Below are 14,100 nucleotides of genomic sequence, written 5' to 3'. Positions count from 1 at the left end.
AATTACGACAGTGTATACTATGACATAAAAGTGGAAATTATTCAATTATTACAAAGTCATTATTGACAAAAATTCACAATTTCGACAGTGTATACTATGGCATAAAAGTGGATATTTTATCAATTATTTCAAAAAGTCATTATTGACAAAAATTCACAATTACGACAGTGTATACTATGACATAAAAGTGGAAATTATTAATTTTTTACAAAAAGTCATTATTGACAAAATTTCACAATTTTGACAGTGTATACTATGGCATAAAAGTGGATATTTTATCAATTATTTCAAAAATTCATTATTGACAAAAATTCACAATTACGACAGTGTATACTATGACATAAAAGTGGAAATTATTAATTTTTTACAAAAAGTCATTATTGACAAAAATTCACAATTACGACAGTGTATACTATGACATAAAAGTGGAAATGATTCAATTATTACAAAAAGTCATTATTGACAAAAATTCACAATTACGACAGTGTATACTATGACATAAAAGTGGAAATTATTCAATTATTACAAAAAGTCATTAATGACAAAAATTCACAATTACGACAGTGTATACTATGACATAAAAGTGGAATTGATTCAATTATAACATTAATTCAAAATGGACAAAAATTAAAAATATGTATATGTGTATATGTAATATGTGTATACTATTACTTAAAAGTGGAATTTATTCAACTATTACATGAAGTCAAAATGGAATTCATGTATTCATGAATTGATTCATTTATAACATTAATTCAAAATGGACAAAAATTCAAAATTACGACAGTGTATACTATTACATAAAAGTGGAATTTATTCAACTATTACATGAAGTCAAAATGGATAAAAATTCAAAATTACGACAGTGTATACTATTACATAAAAGTGAAATTCATTCAACGATTACATGAAGTCAAAATGGATAAAAATTCAAAATTACGACAGTGTATACTATTACATAAAAGTGTAATGTGCTTGGACACCAGTGATGCGCGGGTCAATGTATAAACAACCCGCACCCGACCGACGTTTTCAACTAACCCGCCCGCAACTCGGACCGCAAAAAAAAAAGAAGAAAATATTGTACCCGACCCGCTTCCTGACCCGCATTTTTTAAAAGTAGTAAATGCTCATCGTAGCTCATTGGGCCATTGAGAAAATGTTTCAGGCCCTGACGTGGTGCGCTCAGAGGTGCAGCAGCGAGAGCAGGAAGTTCTTGAGGCGGCCCATCATTTTCCATTTCAGCTCCAGATGCATATTATTGATGAACGCGATGTTTATGTTTCGACCCGGCTTGAATAATTCATCAGCCCACATTTGGAAAAGTGTGAAAGCCCTTAGGAGCGCAAACTGTTATTTTTCTGAATGCTGTATGATATAGCCTAGTGTTATGTAAAACAGGCTTGATTTATTCATTTATTTCGTTTAATTTTCTTAACAATTAAGATGCTGCATGTGTTTATCCAGTCTAATCGAAGTGTGCGTCTCTCCCCCGACTTTCCCAACAAAAATCCCGCCCCCTCTCAGAAAATACATAAAACTGACTTTAAATGCGTTTAAAAGTAGCCTATTAAAATGGTACAATGGCATTGCTCAGTTCAACGTTTTGGGAAATCGGGCATTTTGTCCCGCGTCAGCATTTATTCAAAAGTTAATAACGCTCAACATTCAAAAGGTAAATAAGGATTTATTGACGATCCGACCGACCGTGACCCGAATATCATTAAAAATATTTTTGGATGACTCGTAACCGCGGGTAACCGCGGGTGGCCGCGGGCACCCGCTCATTTTGGATCAACCCGCGCATCACTGGTGTATACTATTACATAAAAGTGGAATTTATTAAATTATCACATGAATTCAAAATGGACAAAAATTCAAAATTACGACAGTGTATACTATTACATAAAAGTGGGATATATTCAATTATTACAAAGTCAAAATATACAAAAATTCAAAATTACGACAGTGTATACTATTACATAAAAGTGAAAATGATTCATTTATTACATCAAGTCAAAATGGATAAAAATTCAAAATTACGACAGTGTATACTATTACATAAAAGTGGGATTTATTCAATTATTACAAAGTCAAAATATACAAAAATTCAAAATTACGACAGTGTATACTATAACATAAAAGTGGAAATTATTCAATTATTACAAAAAGTCATTAATTACAAAAATTCACAATTACGACAGTGTATACTATAACATAAAAGTGGATATTATTCAAATATTACAAAAAGTCATTATTGACAAAAATTCACAATTACGACAGTGTATACTATGACATAAAAGTGGAAATTATTCAATTATTACAAAAAGTCATTATTGACAAAAATTCACAATTACGACAGTGTATACTATGGCATAAAAGTGGAAAATATTCAATTATTACAAAAAGTCATTAATGACAAAAATTCACAATTACGACAGTGTATACTATGACATAAAAGTGGATATTATTCAATTATTACAAAAAGTAATTATTGACAAAAATTCACAATTACGACAGTGTATACTATGACATAAAAGTGGAAATTATTCAATTATTACAAAAAGTCATTATTGACAAAAATTCACAATTACGACAGTGTATACTATGACATAAAAGTGGAAATTATTCAATTATTACAAAGTCATTATTGACAAAAATTCACAATTTCGACAGTGTATACTATGGCATAAAAGTGGATATTTTATCAATTATTTCAAAAAGTAATTATTGACAAAAATTCACAATTACGACAGTGTATACTATGACATAAAAGTGGAAATTATTCAATTATTACAAAGTCATTATTGACAAAAATTCACAATTTCGACAGTGTATACTATGGCATAAAAGTGGATATTTTATCAATTATTTCAAAAAGTCATTATTGACAAAAATTCACAATTACGACAGTGTATACTATGACATAAAAGTGGAAATTATTAATTTTTTACAAAAAGTCATTATTGACAAAATTTCACAATTTTGACAGTGTATACTATGGCATAAAAGTGGATATTTTATCAATTATTTCAAAAATTCATTATTGACAAAAATTCACAATTACGACAGTGTATACTATGACATAAAAGTGGAAATTATTAATTTTTTACAAAAAGTCATTATTGACAAAAATTCACAATTACGACAGTGTATACTATGACATAAAAGTGGAAATGATTCAATTATTACAAAAAGTCATTATTGACAAAAATTCACAATTACGACAGTGTATACTATGACATAAAAGTGGAAATTATTCAATTATTACAAAAAGTCATTAATGACAAAAATTCACAATTACGACAGTGTATACTATGACATAAAAGTGGAATTGATTCAATTATAACATTAATTCAAAATGGACAAAAATTAAAAATATGTATATGTGTATATGTAATATGTGTATACTATTACTTAAAAGTGGAATTTATTCAACTATTACATGAAGTCAAAATGGAATTCATGTATTCATGAATTGATTCATTTATAACATTAATTCAAAATGGACAAAAATTCAAAATTACGACAGTGTATACTATTACATAAAAGTGGAATTTATTCAACTATTACATGAAGTCAAAATGGATAAAAATTCAAAATTACGACAGTGTATACTATTACATAAAAGTGAAATTCATTCAACGATTACATGAAGTCAAAATGGATAAAAATTCAAAATTACGACAGTGTATACTATTACATAAAAGTGTAATGTGCTTGGACACCAGTGATGCGCGGGTCAATGTATAAACAACCCGCACCCGACCGACGTTTTCAACTAACCCGCCCGCAACTCGGACCGCAAAAAAAAAAGAAGAAAATATTGTACCCGACCCGCTTCCTGACCCGCATTTTTTAAAAGTAGTAAATGCTCATCGTAGCTCATTGGGCCATTGAGAAAATGTTTCAGGCCCTGACGTGGTGCGCTCAGAGGTGCAGCAGCGAGAGCAGGAAGTTCTTGAGGCGGCCCATCATTTTCCATTTCAGCTCCAGATGCATATTATTGATGAACGCGATGTTTATGTTTCGACCCGGCTTGAATAATTCATCAGCCCACATTTGGAAAAGTGTGAAAGCCCTTAGGAGCGCAAACTGTTATTTTTCTGAATGCTGTATGATATAGCCTAGTGTTATGTAAAACAGGCTTGATTTATTCATTTATTTCGTTTAATTTTCTTAACAATTAAGATGCTGCATGTGTTTATCCAGTCTAATCGAAGTGTGCGTCTCTCCCCCGACTTTCCCAACAAAAATCCCGCCCCCTCTCAGAAAATACATAAAACTGACTTTAAATGCGTTTAAAAGTAGCCTATTAAAATGGTACAATGGCATTGCTCAGTTCAACGTTTTGGGAAATCGGGCATTTTGTCCCGCGTCAGCATTTATTCAAAAGTTAATAACGCTCAACATTCAAAAGGTAAATAAGGATTTATTGACGATCCGACCGACCGTGACCCGAATATCATTAAAAATATTTTTGGATGACTCGTAACCGCGGGTAACCGCGGGTGGCCGCGGGCACCCGCTCATTTTGGATCAACCCGCGCATCACTGGTGTATACTATTACATAAAAGTGGAATTTATTAAATTATCACATGAATTCAAAATGGACAAAAATTCAAAATTACGACAGTGTATACTATTACATAAAAGTGGGATATATTCAATTATTACAAAGTCAAAATATACAAAAATTCAAAATTACGACAGTGTATACTATTACATAAAAGTGAAAATGATTCATTTATTACATCAAGTCAAAATGGATAAAAATTCAAAATTACGACAGTGTATACTATTACATAAAAGTGGGATTTATTCAATTATTACAAAGTCAAAATATACAAAAATTCAAAATTACGACAGTGTATACTATAACATAAAAGTGGAAATTATTCAATTATTACAAAAGTCATTAATTACAAAAATTCACAATTACGACAGTGTATACTATAACATAAAAGTGGATATTATTCAAATATTACAAAAAGTCATTATTGACAAAAATTCACAATTACGACAGTGTATACTATGACATAAAAGTGGAATTATTCAATTATTACAAAAAGTCATTATTGACAAAAATTCACAATTACGACAGTGTATACTATGACAAAAGTGAAAATGATTCATTCATTATATCAAGTCAAAATAGATAAATTCAAAATTATGACAGTGTATATACTATGACATAAAAGTGGGATTTATTCAATTACATAAAGTCAAAATGGACAAAAATTCAAAATTACGACAGTGTATACTATTACATAAAGTGGAAATTATTCAATTAAAGTCAAAATGGACAACAATTTAAAATTACGACAGTGTAATAATTGAATAAATCCCACTTTTATGTCATAGTATACACTCTCGCAATTGTGAATTTTTGTCAATAATGACTTTTTGTAATAATTGAATAATTTCAACTTTTATGTCATAGTATACACTGTCGTAATTGTGATTTTTTTGTCAATAATGACTTTTTGTAAAAATTGAATAATTTCCACTTTTATGTCATAGTATACACTGTTATAATTGTGAATTTTTGTCAATGACTTTTTGTAATAATTTAATAATTTCCACTTTTATGTAATAGTATACACTGTCGTAATTTTGAATTCATGTAATAATTGAATAAATCCCACTTTTATGTAATAGTATACAAAGTTAAAATATACAAAAATTCTAAATTACGACAGTGTATACTATTACATAAAAGTGAAAATGATTCATTTATTACATCAAGTCAAAATGGATAAAAATTCAAAATTACGACAGTGTATACTATTACATAAAAGTGGGATTTATTCAATTATTACAAAGTCAAAATATACAAAAATTCAAAATTACGACAGTGTATTCTATTACATAAAAGTGGAAGTTATTCATATATTACATGAATTCAAAATGGATAAAAATTCAAAATTACGACAGTGTATACTATTACATAAAAGTGGAATTTATTCAACTATTACATGAAGTCAAATTGGATAAAAATTCAAAATTATGACAGTTTATACTATGACATAAAAGTGGAAATTATTCAATTAATACAAAAAGTCATTATTGACAAAAATTCACAATTACGACAGTGTATACTATGACATAAAAGTGGAAATTATTCAATTATTACAAAGTCATTATTGACAAAAATTCACAATTTCGACAGTGTATACTATGACATACAAGTGGGATTTATTCAATTATTACATGAAGTCAAAATGGATAAAAATTCAAAATTACGACAGTGTATACTATGACATAAAAGTGGGATTTATTCAATTATTACATGAAGTCAAAATGGATTAAAATTCAAAATTACGACAGTGTATTCTATTACATAAAAGTGAAATGATTCAATTACAAAAAGTCATTATTGACAAAAATTCACAATTACGACAGTGTATACTATGACATAAAAGTGGGATTTATTCAATTACATAAAGTCAAAATGGACTAAAATTCAAAATTACGACAGTGTATACTATTACATAAAAGTGAAAATGATTCATTCATTACATCAAGTCAAAATAGATAAATTCAAAATTATGACAGTGTATACTATGACATAAAAGTGGAAATTATTCAATTAATACAAAAGTCATTATTGACAAAAATTCACAATTACGACAGTGTATACTATGACATAAAAGTGGAAATTATTCAATTATTACAAAGTCATTATTGACAAAAATTCACAATTTCGACAGTGTATACTATGACATACAAGTGGGATTTATTCAATTATTACATGAAGTCAAAATGGATAAAAATTCAAAATTACGACAGTGTATACTATGACATAAAAGTGGGATTTATTCAATTATTACATGAAGTCAAAATGGATTAAAATTCAAAATTACGACAGTGTATTCTATTACATAAAAGTGAAATGATTCAATTACAAAAAGTCATTATTGACAAAAATTCACAATTACGACAGTGTATACTATGACATAAAAGTGGGATTTATTCAATTACATAAAGTCAAAATGGACTAAAATTCAAAATTACGACAGTGTATACTATTACATAAAAGTGAAAATGATTCATTCATTACATCAAGTCAAAATAGATAAATTCAAAATTACGACAGTGTATACTATGACATAAAAGTGGGATTTATTAAATTACATAAAGTCAAAATGGACTAAAATTCAAAATTACGACAGTGTATACTATTACATAAAAGTGAAAATGATTCATTCATTACATCAAGTCAAAATAGATAAATTCAAAATTACGACAGTGTATACTATGACATAAAAGTGGAAATTATTCAATTATTACAAAAAGTCATACTTGACAAAAATTCACAATTACGACAGTGTATACTATGACATAAAAGTGGGATTTATTCAATTACATAAAGTCAAAATGGACAAAAATTCAAAATTACGACAGTGTATACTATTACATAAAAGTGGAATTGATTCAATTATAACATGAAGTCAAAATGGACAAAAATTCAAAATTACGACAGTGTATACTATGACATAAAGTGGAAATTATTCAATTAAAGTCAAAATGGACAACAATTCAAAATTACGACAGTGTAATAATTGAATAAATCCCACTTTTATGTCATAGTATACACTCTCGCAATTGTGAATTCTTGTCAATAATGACTTTCAAATCAAATCAAAATCAAATCAAATCAAATCACTTTATTGTCACACAGCCATGTACACAAGTGCAACAGCAGGTGAAATTCTTGGTGCAGTTCCAAGCAACATAGTAGTCACAACATGACATGTACAACATTTAGAGCAGCATCAGATTACACTGATGCGCCCACAATTACTCACAGCACAGTAAACTCTACAATAAACAATAAATAATTTACACAATGTGAGTGTGGTTCTCACAGCTTTAACCAATATACACATACTTACAATATACATATACTTTAAACAATATACTTTAAACAATATACACACTAAAACATACATTAAACAATATACATTACGCTATAATAATAATAATAATAATATACAATGTACAGTATACATTATTATTCACAGTAGAGATCCAATGTGCAATAGGTGCTATATGATAAATAATAAATTATAATAAATGTGTATATAATGTGTGTGTATCTACAGTGGGTTGTGCTGAGTGATATTCTGTCCAGTGTGTGTTATGATCCTGATGGATCAAGAGTTCAGGAGTCTAATTGCTTGTGGGAAGAAGCTGTTCTGGAGTCGGCTGGTGCGTGTTCTGATGCTGCGGTACCGCCTGCCTGATGGCAGCAGTGAGAGCAGCCCATGGCTCGGGTGGCTAGAGTCTCTGATGATCCTCTGAGCTCTCTTCACACATCGCCTGGCGTAAATGTCCTGGAGGGAGGGAAGCTCACCTCCGATGATGCAGCTGGCCGTGCGCACTACCCTTTGCAGGGCTTTGCGGCTGCGGGCGGTACTGTTGCCGTACCAGGTGGTGATGCAGCCAGTCAGCAGGCTCTCTGTAGTGCTGGTGTAGAACCGTGTGAGGATGTGGCGGTTCATTCCAAACCTCCTCAGCCGTCGCAGGAAGAAAAGGCGCTGATGAGCCTTCTTCACGACGGCCTCGGTGTGGACGGACCATGAGAGTTCCTCTGTGATGTGGACACCGAGGAACTTGAAGCTGCTGACTCTCTCCACCGGTGCTCCATCGATGGTGATGGGGCGGTGTTCTCTCTCATTCCTCCTGAAGTCGACCACCAGCTCCTTGGTCTTGCTGACGTTGAGGGAGAGGTTGTGCTCCTGACACCACCGTGTCAGAGTGTGCACCTCCTCTCTGTAGGCCGTTTCATCATTGTCAGTGATGAGACCTACCACCGTCGTATCGTCAGCAAACTTGATGATGGTGTTGGAGCTGTGGGTTGCCACACAGTCATGTGTGTACAAAGAGTACAGGAGTGGGCTGAGAACACAGCCCTGAGGGGCTCCAGTGTTGAGAGTCAGTGGTGAGGAGATGTTACTGCCCATTCTGACCACCTGGCGTCTGTTTGACAGGAAGTCCAGGATCCAGCTGCATAGCAAGCTGTTTAAGCCGAGAGCCCGGAGTTTAATGTCAAGTATGGAGGGCACAATGGTGTTGAATGCTGAGCTGTAGTCTACAAACAGCATTCTCACATATGTGTTCCTCTTTTCCTGGTGGGAGAGAGCAGTGTGAATAGTGGATGAAATGGCATCATCAGTGGAGCGGTTTTTGCGGTATGCAAACTGCAGTGGGTCCAGTGAGGGGGGGAGAACAGAGCAGATGTGGTTTCTGACTAGTCTCTCAAAGCATTTGCTGATGATGGGGGTCAGAGCAACAGGACGCCAGTCGTTTAAGCAGGTGGTTTTAGCTTGCTTCGGTACAGGAACAATGGTGGACGTTTTGAAGCATGTGGGGACCACAGACAGGGAGAGGGACATGTTAAAGATGTCCGTGAAAACTCCAGCCAGTTGGCGCGCGCACGCTCTGATGACGCGGCCCGGAATGCCGTCTGGACCCGCGGCTTTACGGACGTTCACCCGCCGGAAGGATCGGGTAACATCCGCTACAGATACGGAGAGTGCACTAACCTCTGTATCTTCAGCCACGAGCTCTCTCTCTGCGAGGGCGGTGTTAGTTCCCTCAAAGCGAGCATAGAAGGTGTTTAGCTCGTCCGGGAGAGAGGCAGCGGTGTTCACGGTGGAGTTTGTGTTCCCTTTGTAGTCCGTGATGGTGTTAATTCCCCTCCACATGCTTCTGGAGTCGGTGGTGTTGAACTGTCCTTCAATCTTGTCCCTGTACTGGCGTTTTGCTGCTCTGATGGTTTTCCGGAGGGCATAACTTGCTTGTTTATGCTCCTCCGCATTACCGGAGTTAAAGGCGAAGGTCCGCGCATTGAGTGCCGCGCGAACATCCACATTTAGCCACGGCTTCTGATTTGGGTACAGCCGTATTGTTTTGGTCGGAACAACGTCTTCTACGCACTTCCTGATGAAACACGTTACGCTATCGGCGTAGACCTCGATGTCGTCATCAGAGGCCGACCGGAACATCTCCCAGTCCGCGTGATCAAAACAGTCTTGTAGCATAGAGTCCGATTGGTCCGACCAGCACTGGATGGTTCTGAGGGCGGGTGCTTCCTGTTTCAGTCTCTGCCTGTAAGCGGGCAGAAGGATGATGGAAGCGTGATCCGATTTGCCAAATGGTGGGCGCGGGAGTGATTTGTAACCATCCTTGAAGGGAGAGTAACAATGATCCAGAACTCGGTTCCCTCGTGTGTTGAAGCTAACATGTTGGTGGTATTTGGGTGCGATGCGCTTGAAGTTGGCTTTGTTAAAGTCCCCGGTCACAATAAACGCAGCCTCAGGATGCGCGGTTTCCTGCTCACTCACTGTCCTATACAGTTCTTTCAGTGCCCGGTCTGTGTCGGCTTGTGGGGGAATATACACCGCTGTGATGATGACCGCTGTGAATTCCCTCGGTAGCCAGAATGGTCGACACATAACCGTGAGAAATTCCAGATCAGGAGAACAGAAAGACTTGATAGAATGTACGTTCCTCTGATCACACCAGGATCGGTTGATTATAAAACATACACCCCCGCCTTTGCTTTTCCCGGAGAGATCTTTTTCTCTGTCCATCCGATGCACGGAGAACCCCGTGGTTTCGATGGCCGAATCTGGAATCTCGGCGGACATCCAAGTTTCTGTAAGGCAGATAATGCAGCAGTCCCTCGTCTCTCGTTGGAAAGAGATCCGTGCTCTCAGCTCGCAGAGTTTATTGTCCAGAGACTGAACATTTGCCAGTAAAATACTGGGAAGCGGGGGTCGGTTTGCGCGGCGTCTTACTCTGATGAGCACGCCGGCTCTGCTTCCCATTCTCCGGCGGCGTTTCCGTGGTCGGGCCGCCCAAACAAAAGGATCCGCTGCTGTGTTTGTAAGCAGCGGTTCATCACTGGAGAATTTAAAGTCCGGTTTTCGGTCTGCGATTGCCGAACCAATGTCCAAAAGTGTCTGTCTGTCGTACGTAGTGAGGCAGACAACATCCAAGACAAAAAACACAAAAACTATAAACAGAACAAACAAAAAACTACAATGTTTCAGCAGAGCTTGCGACGTTGCGGCCATCCTCTGCGCCATCTCGACTCTTTAATTGAATAATTTCCACTTTTATGTCATAGTATACACTGTCGTAATTGTGAATTTTTGTCAATAATGACTTTTTGTAATAATTGAATAATTTCCACTTTTATGTCAAAGTCATTATTGACAAAAATTCACAATTGCGACAGTGTATACTATGACATAAAAGTGGAAAATATTCAATTATTACAAAAAGTCATTAATGACAAAAATTCACAATTACGACAGTGTATACTATGACATAAAAGTGGAATTGATTCAATTATAACATTAATTCAAAATGGACAAAAATTCAAAATTACGACAGTGTATACTATTACATAAAAGTGGAATTTATTCAACTATTACATGAAGTCAAAATGGATAAAAAGTCAAAATTATGACAGTGTATACTATTACATAAAAGTGGAATTGATTCAATAACATTAATTCAAAATTTACAAAAATTCAAAATTACGACAGTGTATACTATTACATAAAAGTGAAATTCATTCAACTATTACATGAAGTCAAAATGGATAAAAATTCAAAATTATGACAATTTATACTATGACATAAAAGTGGAAATTATTCAATTATTACAAAAAGTCATTATTGACAAAAATTCACAATTACGACAGTGTATACTATGACATAAAAGTGGAAATTATTCAATTATTACAAAAAGTCATTATTGACAAAAATTCACAATTACGACAGTGTATACTATGACATAAAAGTGGAAATTATTCAATTATTACAAAGTCATTATTGACAAAAATTCACAATTTCGACAGTGTATACTATGACATAAAAGTGGATATTTTATCAATTATTACAAAAAGTCATTATTGACAAAAATTCAAAATTACGACAGTGTATACTATGACATAAAAGTGGAAATTATTAATTTTTTACAAAAAGTCATTATTGACAAAAATTCACAATTACGACAGTGTATACTATGACATAAAAGTGGAAATTATTCAATTATTACAAAAAGTCATTATTGACAAAAATTCACAATTACGACAGTGTATACTATGACATAAAAGTGGAAATTATTAAATTTTTACAAAGTCATTGACAAAAATTCACAATTACTACAGTGTATACTATGACATAAAAGTGGAAATTATTCAATTATTACAAAAAGTCATTATTGACAAAAATTCACAATTACGACAGTGTAATAATTGAATAATTTCCACTTTTATGTCATAGTATACACTGTCGTAATTGTGAATTTTTGTCAATAATGACTTTTTGTAATAATTGATAAAATATCCACTTTTATGCCATAGTATACACTGTCGAAATTGTGAATTTTTGTCAATAATGACTTTGTATACTATGACATAAAAGTGGAAATTATTCAATTATTACAAAGTCATTATTGACAAAAATTCACAATTTCGACAGTGTATACTATGGCATAAAAGTGGATATTTTATCAATTATTACAAAAAGTCATTATTGACAAAAATTCACAATTACGACAGTGTATACTATGACATAAAAGTGGAAAATATTCAATTATTACAAAAAGTCATTAATGACAAAAATTCACAATTACGACAGTGTATACTATGACATAAAAGTGGATATTATTCAATTATTACAAAAAGTCATTATTGACAAAAATTCACAATTACGACAGTGTATACTATGACATAAAAGTGGAAATTATTCAATTATTACAAAAAGTCATTATTGACAAAAATTCACAATTACGACAGTGTATACTATGACATAAAAGTGGAAATTATTCAATTATTACAAAAAGTCATTATTGACAAAAATTCACAATTACGACAGTGTATACTATGACATAAAAGTGGAAATTATTCAATTATTACAAAGTCATTATTGACAAAAATTCACAATTTCGACAGTGTATACTATGGCATAAAAGTGGATATTTTATCAATTATTTCAAAAAGTCATTATTGACAAAAATTCACAATTACGACAGTGTATACTATGACATAAAAGTGGAAATTATTCAATTATTACAAAAAGTCATTATTGACAAAAATTCACAATTACGACAGTGTATACTATGACATAAAAGTGGAAATTATTCAATTATTACAAAGTCATTATTGACAAAAATTCACAATTTCGACAGTGTATACTATGGCATAAAAGTGGATATTTTATCAATTATTTCAAAAAGTAATTATTGACAAAAATTCACAATTACGACAGTGTATACTATGACATAAAAGTGGAAATTATTCAATTATTACAAAAAGTCATTATTGACAAAAATTCACAATTACGACAGTGTATACTATGACATAAAAGTGGAAATTATTCAATTATTACAAAGTCATTATTGACAAAAATTCACAATTTCGACAGTGTATACTATGGCATAAAAGTGGATATTTTATCAATTATTTCAAAAAGTCATTATTGACAAAAATTCACAATTACGACAGTGTATACTATGACATAAAAGTGGAAATTATTCAATTATTACAAAAAGTCATTATTGACAAAAATTCACAATTACGACAGTGTATACTATGACATAAAAGTGGAAATTATTCAATTATTACAAAGTCATTATTGACAAAAATTCACAATTTCGACAGTGTATACTATGGCATAAAAGTGGATATTTTATCAATTATTTCAAAAAGTAATTATTGACAAAAATTCACAATTACGACAGTGTATACTATGACATAAAAGTGGAAATTATTCAATTATTACAAAGTCATTATTGACAAAAATTCACAATTTCGACAGTGTATACTATGGCATAAAAGTGGATATTTTATCAATTATTTCAAAAAGTCATTATTGACAAAAATTCACAATTACGACAGTGTATACTATGACATAAAAGTGGAAATTATTAATTTTTTACAAAAAGTCATTATTGACAAAAATTCACAATTACGACAGTGTATACTATGACAAAAGTGAAAATGATTCATTCATTATATCAAGTCAAAATAGATAAATTCAAAATTATGACAGTGTATATACTATGACATAAAAGTG

At 32.6% G+C, this 14,100-nt stretch overlaps 1 protein-coding gene across 1 annotated transcript in view; it reads left to right on the top strand.

Moving 5' to 3' along the window:
• xgb (x globin) overlaps positions 1-14,100 on the top strand; it is a gene marked incomplete at its 3' end in the record, with an annotated part of 82,886 nt that overhangs the window by 64,281 nt on the left and 4,505 nt on the right. The gene's annotated exons all lie outside the window — the stretch shown is intronic.

Source organism: Gobio gobio, assembly GCF_949357685.1.
Source record: "Gobio gobio genome assembly, chromosome: 13".
In the NCBI taxonomy this organism is placed as follows: Eukaryota; Metazoa; Chordata; class Actinopteri; order Cypriniformes; family Gobionidae; genus Gobio; species Gobio gobio.
Note: the sequence above shows the minus strand (reverse complement) of the source record. Positions and strands in the feature narration are given on the sequence as shown.